Genomic DNA, 8,216 nt, shown 5'->3' with positions numbered 1-8,216 from the left:
GGGAGGGGTATAGCCTCAGAGGGGACAGGCGCAGAGGATGGGGGTTGTGGTGGTGTAGTGCAGACGGCAGTGAAGACAGAGTCGGGTTGTGCAGTTAAGGGTGTTTACTTACTGCAGATGTTGTACTGGTCACTCCAGCTTCGAGTGACCACCCGAGCCGTGCTGCGTCCACCAGGTCCTGGATCCAGCCAACCCCCAAACAAGTCCGGAGCGTGGCCCTGAGCTCTCCTTCTGTCCCGTTCTCTGGCCGTCCCCACCAGTAATCCACCTAGGTCCAGCTCCCTCGGGCCTTCTGTTGGGACACCCTTGGCCCTGGGTTCCCTGACCCTTCATGTGGTGTGCCTTCGGGGTGGATGTGATGGGTGACCGTGGCAAACGCTGCCCACGGTCTCCGGTCTCTGGCTGGGGAATGTTTTTACCCCCACCAGCTTGGGTTCCGGTACCCTGATGCCGACTCTTCACCCGGTGCTTTTAGTTGGGATCTCAGAGTCCTTCTCTTCTGTGCTCTGGGTCTCTCTCTTTTCTCCTCTCTCACTCTGGGTCTTTGTCTTTCTTCTCTCCTCTGCTCCTGACTTGTTCTCTGCAGCTGACTGACTCTCTGCATCTGATCCTCTGCATCTGACCCTGATCTTAGTTGGTGCCCACCTTATATACACCCTCTATGTGTGAGCTCAGGTGACCAGCACCCAATGAGCTCCTAACTTTACCCAGGCTGCTCCCCCTATCTGCCCCTACACTACTTGGGATGTACCACCCCCCTCCCACTCCAGCCAGGAACAGACTCGGTCGTACCTGCACATTTCTAAGTGGGAGTACCGTCGGTCTGCTCCTCGGAAATGGGATGTGTGTAGTGCATGCAGCCTACCGAGCTCAGTTCCACACTCCATCCTTACCCGGGAGTGGAATATCACACCTCTGGGTTGAGGTGCAATACTCCTGTAGCAGCCGAATCCTCAGGGTGCTACATCTCCACCGCCTCTCCTCTTTCGGGGGCGGTCCCATGGCACTTTGCTGTCGGTCACTCCCTGTGTCGGCCTCCCCGCTTTGACGGACACATCTATGCGGACAGTCACTGTTGCAAGGGGCAGGGCCTGCTTTTGGAGCCATTCTGGGACCCGGCCCACGACGGGAGGTTCCATTCTGTTGTTCTTTAGCACGCACATAATGGCGCCCGTTCTTCTGGGGCGGGCGCCACATTCAAGGCAGAAAACACTTCTTTAGGCGCACATTACCCGCAGATGGCAGGCTGGTCACGTATCCTGTTCGTGACGCCAAGTGGTGACTCGCTGCCCCCTGGGCCGCGGGGCACACGGCAGCCGGGCCGTATGGCTGCTTTGGGGAATATCACGGTGGCTGGCCCGGGGCGGTCAGTGCAAAAGGGATTATTTATAGGATTTGTCGTGAAGCCACCTGTGGTGTCTGTTGAGGATCACCAGCGCTGCAACAGTCCTCTGAGGCAGATGTTACGGCAGCTAGAGATGGAACGGCTCCCCACAGGTGGAGCGGGCCTCAGGGCAGTGTAAATAGATGGAGGGTGCGCTGGGCGTTGTAGTGCAGGGAGGGAAATGGCACCAATGAAGGAATAGACGGAGGCAACTCAGTGCAGTCATCCAAGATTTTAATTCACAGTTCTTCAGGAAACACAAAAGTGCAAGTTACAGGTGAAGGCCTCCCACGTTGCGCCGTGTTCACCCTGGCAGGGGTTCAATCCTTCCTCAGGAAGTTTAGGAATGCTTGGCAGAACCCCACTTTCTCGTGTTCCTACTTTGACCGTCTTCACACTAGGTCCTTCTCCCTGCTGCCCTGCGCTGCCCACTCTCAATCCCGCTCGGGTATGCTGAAGTCCTTCCTGTACGTCGGATCCGGGACCAACCTGACCCCCTGGAGATTAGAATGGGGCAACCGATCCCTCTGTCTTCTGACAGATGCGGGGCGTATGGGTGCTGTCCTGCACGCGCCGTACCCCTGGGATCCCTTCTTAGAATGGAGCCTACTCCCTTCTCCCCTCCGGGGCCTCTATCCCGGGCCCTTCTTGTGGAGCAGAGCTCCTGCTGAGCCTCTGCTCCCAGACAGTCCTCACTGACCGTCTGTACTGTACTAACTGAGCATTCTGTTCTGAACTGCCACCCTAAGATTGCTTCCCATTATATACCTACTGTGTGCTCCTTCTAACTGCTTCCTCCACCCACACCCACTACTGGTTCCCCCTACCTTTGGGTTTCCCCCACTCCAGCCAGGGACAGGGCTCAGCAGCTGCGCTCTGCATGTTGCCCTTCCAGCCGGTCTGAAGCAGTGTAATGTTGGATGCAGGTGTTTTGGGGGGTTCTCTGCAGCACTCCCATCTTACCTGAGTGAAGGGAGACACCACACCTCTGGGTGAGGTGCAGTACCTCTGTGGCGACTGAACCCTCAGGGGCGCCACATGCCCACGATGCAGAAATGCTCCGGATTTTTCCTGAGTGTTTCTGCATCTCCCTGGCAGAAAAAACGCATGCAGATTTTACATGCGTTTTTCCTGCCAGGGACAAACGTAAGTGAAGCATTTTTCACATGCATGTCCGCATGCGGGTTGTCAACTGCTTTCCAAGCGATTTTAGCATCACTTGGAAAGTGCTTGACAACTTGGTCACACTATATAAATCCTTACAACCGGCATGTATTTATATAGTGTGAACAAGTTAATAGTTGAAAAAAAGAATAAAAATGGTAAAAAAAAAAAAATAGAATTAGACTTACCGGTAATTCTGTTTCTAAGACCCTCCACGACAGCACACCTGGAGGTAGCCTCCCCATCCTAATTAGGGACAGGAAAACAAGATGTTAAATAGCCCCTCCCTTCTACAATCCCCAGTGTTTTCAAAGGACCACACAGTATGAATGCTCTAAATATTTATTAACACTAAGGATTTTTCCAATCAAAGAAATGGAGGGAACTACCCATGCTGTTGTGGAGGGTCTTAGAAACCGAATTACTGGTAAGTCTAATTCTATTTTCTCCAATCCCCTCCATGACAGCACACCTGGAGTAATACCAAAGAATGAATTTTAGGGAGCGACAACAGCCTGAAGGACTTTCCTTCCAAATGCTAAGTCTCTATTAGATATTACATCTAGTCTATAATGTTTAGCAAAGGTATGGACAGACGACCATGTAGCTGCCCTGCAAATCTGCTCAATGGATGCACTAGCTTTTTCCGCCCAGGAGACCCACATAGCTCTAGTAGAAAGAGCTTTCAAAGATTTCAGAGGAGGCAAATCTTGAACTATGTATGTTTCACAAATTGCTTTCTTAATCCAATTTGCTAGCATATTTTTGCAATTTTCTTTCCTTTATTGGGGCTTCCATATTGGACAAATAGGTTCTGATCCTTCCTCCAGGTTTCAGTCTGCCTCAAATAGCGGATTATAGTCCTTCTTACATCCAACGCGTGGAATTCTTCTTCCTTGCTATTTGATGGATTTTGACAGAATGACGGAAGAATTATTGGCTGAGACATATGAAAATTAGACGACACTTTAGGTAGAAAAGAAGGATCCAACTGGAGGATGATCCTGTCCTCCAAAATACGACAATAAGTCTCTCTGATAGACAGGGCTTGGATTTCATTCACTCTTCTGGCTGTAGTCAGAGCTATAAGCAATGCCGCTTTCCAAGACAATTTGTCTATGTGTGCCTCGGCTATTGGCTCGAAAGGATGCATAGTTAGGCCTCTAAGAACTACGTTGAGATCCCAAGGTGGAACTATTTTAGCTCTTGTTGGATTAATCCAAGAAGCAGCTATCATGAACCTCTTAATCCATCTGTTTTGGGCCAAATCAGCATCAAAATAGGAACTTAAAGGCGAGACTTGGGCCTTCAGCGTGCTTGGTCTTAATCCTTTAGACAGACCGTTCTGTAGGAAATCCAAGATTCTGGCCACGTCAGGCCGAAAGGGATCTAATGGACGAGGCTCATACCATAGCTTGAAAGCTTTCTAGATTTTTCCATAGATGGAAATTGTGACTGGTTTTCTGCTTTTCTGCAGTGTATGTGACTCGCCCCCAGGGGTGTCGCGGGGCACCCGGCAGCCGGGCCTAAGACTGCCTGCGGGGATTATCGCGGTGGCTGGCCCAGGGCGGTCAGTGCCAAAAGGAATTATTTGTAGGGAATTTGTTGTGACGCCACCTGTGGTGTCTGGTGAGGATCACCAGCGCTGCAACAGTCCTCTGAGGCAGATGTCAGGACAGCTTGAGATGGAACGGCTCCCCACAGGTGGAGCAGGCCTCAGGGCAGTATAAATGATGCAGGTTGCGCTGAGCATTGTGGTGCAGGGAAAGCGATGGCACAGCAGGAGTAACGGACAGAGACAGGGGATTTGCTTCATTTCCTTTACTGGTACAGCTGTTAGGTACGGTCCAGGGTACTCCAGATGAAGGGCGCACTTTTGGACTTCTCCCCAGGGAGCAGGTATAGGGCCTCCTGATCCGTGTCTGTCCCTATGTATGCTCCTGGCCAGCCTGCAACTGGGCCTAGCTTATGTGTCCTGCTTTTACTTCACCAGATGCTCAGAAATAGGACCTCTGGTTGGTAACCACTTTCCCTGGACGTCGGGGCCTTCGTGGTTCCTGATCCTGTGTGTGTCTAGCCTTCAGGTTTGTCAGGGACTTGTAGTCCTCCTGGGATTCCGGTTATCCCCACTGGGTGTAAAGGGTCCCTGTAGGCGCGGATCCGGTGTCCGGTAGATATAATGGGGTGAGCTTATTGTGCTCCTCTGCCCCCTTGGTTTCACTCCCCTTTTTCTCCTTGCCGTCGGCCACACTCGGGGCCCTCACTACTAGGCAGCTGACGTGCTGCGTCTTCACCGCTATCTGAGTGTCGGCACGCTCTCAGGCTCTCTCTCAGCCTGCCTGCTCTGCTCTGACTCTGAGCACTCACTAATCAACTGAGCTGCCTGGCTCCACCTTCCCTATATATATCCCTATCTGGGCTCCCTCTGCTGGTATGAGTTGGAAGGTAGAGGTGTTTGTATCTAGTGAGGGCCTCTTGTGGAGAAATCCATCCATGCACCCTTCTGGGTTCTGTGGCACCAATGCACAGCAGGGCGCCACATTTGGATCACCTGTACTGAGAAGCCTCTGGCTTTTCAGAGGGTGGTCTCAGAAGCCAAGCTGCTAGAGCCAAATTCCGAGGGGCCGGATGGAAAATCTGGCCCTAATGCAGCAGATCGTGGATTCAAGGAAGCATCAATGGATCATCCATTCTTAGACTGCTCAATGTTCCGAACCATGCTCTTTTTGGCCACATTGGAGCTATTAGGATAGTCTTGAGCCCTTCCGACCTGATTTTTTGTAAAGTCCTTGGTATTAACAGAATCAGGGGAAAAGCATTAGCGAGCCCAACTTTCCAAGGGTGAGCGAATGCATCTATCCCTGTTGCTGAATCCTCGGGTTTCAAAGAGAAAAAGGCTCTTACTTTTGCGTTTTCCTGGTTCACAAACAGGTCCACATCTGGGTATTCCCACTTTTGAACAATCATCTGAAATATCTTCGAGTTCATGCTCCACTCCCCTGGATGAATGTATTTTCTGCTCAGAAGATCTGCATGATAGTTGTCGGAGCCCCTCAGATGCAGAGCCGATAAGGATAGTAGATTATGCTCCGCCCAGTGGAAGATCCTTTCGGAGATCATCTGTAACCTCCTGTTTCTTGTACTTCCCTGATGTCTCAAGTGGGCTATAGTTGTCATATTGTCCGAGTAGACTCTGACATTCGACCCCTGAAGCACAGTAGTGGCTGCCCATAGGGTTTCTTCCACCACTTTCATTTCTCTTAAGTTTGAGTACTGCTCTGCTATTTCTTGCGACCAGACCCCTTGGAAGGCCACGTGGGAGACTACTGCTCCCCATCCTCTTTTGCTTGCGTCTGTTTTGACGGATAACAAGGGAAGTTGAATCCATGCTGAACTTTTCTCCAGATTTCCTGGACAGAGCCACCAATTTAAAGATGCTTTCACCTTCTCTGGCAGATGAATTCTGTTGGAGAGGGAACTTGGAGATCTGTCCCAACAGGAAAGGATGTAGTTTTGAAGGACCCTTGAATGCGCTTGAGCCCAAGGTACCGCCTAAATAAATGAGGTCATGGACCCGAGGACGGACATGGCGAATCTTAATGACACTCCTCTCTGGTTCTTTAGTGCATAAACTTTCGACCTCAACTGAATCTGCTTCTCTTTTGGCAGAAAAGAGGCTTGTTGCTGAGAATCCAGGAGAATTCCCAAGGAGGTCTTCCTGGTGGAGGGAATCAGATCTGACTTTTGGTAGTTTATCAACCATCCCAAGGATTCCAGGATCTGGAGGGTCATCTGGAGGTCTCTTTCCAAACTTGAAACCGAGGGAACCATCACCAAAAAATTGTCTAAATATGGGACGATGCAGATATTCAGTTTCCTTAGATAAACCTACTACCTCTGCCATGATCTTTGTAAACAGGCGGGGTGCTGACGAAATGCCGAAGGGGAGTACATTGAATTGAAAATGAAGTACCTCTCGGTTCTGAGTTACAGTAAATCTGAGAAATTTTCTGTAATCCTGATGAATTGGCACGTGGTAGTAAGCCTCTGGCTGGTCTACTGTTGCCACGACAAATCCTTTTCCAATCAATAAGCTGCCATTGAGGAAGGAAGCTCGCAATTCTGCCTCCTACCTTCTTGGCGTCATTGTCTGTCCTGCCTAGAACCTTGAAAGATATTCCTACCTCTTCCCCCTTTTGTGTAACTCCAGCGACCAGTTTTACCCTTGCCTCTGTACTGAAATGCTTGCTGCTGTTGTTGTTGAGGGAGAAGAAATGGTCTCTTTCTGAAACTTTTTGGATTCTTTGGCTCTGGCAGAGACTTCTTCTTGTCGGATGCTTTCTCCAACAACTCGTCTAGCACCGCCCCAAACATATACTCTCCTTTAAATGGAATGGAACAAAGCTTAGATTTTGATGCGTTGTCCCCACTCCACATCTTCAACCACAGAGCTCTTCTCATAGAATTTGATAATGCTGCCGATCTTGCCGCAATCTTGACCGACTCCGCCAAGGCATCCGCTAGGAATCCAGTGGCCTTCTGCAGAAAAGGAAGAGATGCTAGGAGGTCCTCTTGAGTGGTACCTTTCCAGAGATGTTCCTCTAGTTGTTGGAGCCAGAGGAACATGGAACGAGCTACACAAGTTGAAGCGATATTAGTCTTCAGTGAAGCCGCCGATGTTTCCCATGCCTTCCTTAGAAGGCTGTCCATCTTCCTATCCATAGGATTTTTGAGCTGTGACGAGTCTTCAAAGGGAAGGGTTGTTTTCTTCGCAACCCTTGCCACCTGTACATCAACCTTCGGGACTTCCATCCATAGCTTAGCCGCCTTTTCATCTAGAGGGAATCTATCCTTCATTTCTCCTGCCATACTAAGCCTTTTCTCAGGTGACTCCCATTCATCCAAAATAAGACTCCAAATGTTGTCATGCACAGGGAACACTACCTTCTTCTTGGATTTCAGACCGCCAAACATTTCATCCTGAACTGTACGGGTTTCCTTCTCCTCTTCCACCTGCATCGTGTCTCTCACCTGCGACAACAATTCCTCCATATTCTCAGACGAAAAGTAATATTTCCTATCTTCCTCATGATCTTCACTTAGGACCCCTTCTTCCGGTTCCTCCATAGACCCTAATTCTGAATCAGAGGTCTCCCTAACCGTATATTTTCTCCTTTTGGGGGGAGATGGACCTTCAGCTCTGGCTTGTGAGAAGGAGGCTAGGGAAGATTGTATTTCCTGCCGAACCATTCCCCTGACTTCTTCCATAAGGGAAGGCTGTTCTTCCTTCACAATGTTGTCAGTGCATTTCCAGCATAGGGGTTTCTTATGCCCTGAAGCTAGCTTTTTTATACAGATGGCACATTTGCGAACTGTAGTGCTTTCTCCCACTGTCGGTGCCGGATCCTTGTCTCCCTAAATTAAAAATAAAAAAAGGGGAGATTTAAAATATATTTAGGATCCTGCTCAAAAGAGAGTGGGGAATAACCTAGGACCTAGTACTTACTGGGGCCGGGTTAGGGCTGGGCTCTGCAGACGCAGGCTTTGGAACAGCACCCTCCATAGTAGCAGAATATTCTGTCCTACCTTAATGGAGTCTTCTCATCTGGGTCTTTTATAGGGGAGACCGAGATCCAGTGCCAAATTTTCACCTATCTGGTGAAGGATC

This window comes from Phyllobates terribilis, unplaced genomic scaffold, assembly GCF_046119375.1.
Source record: "Phyllobates terribilis strain yellow unplaced genomic scaffold, ASM4611937v1 Scaffold_317__1_contigs__length_2197502, whole genome shotgun sequence".
In the NCBI taxonomy this organism is placed as follows: Eukaryota; Metazoa; Chordata; class Amphibia; order Anura; family Dendrobatidae; genus Phyllobates; species Phyllobates terribilis.
This window is presented reverse-complemented; position numbering follows the sequence as displayed.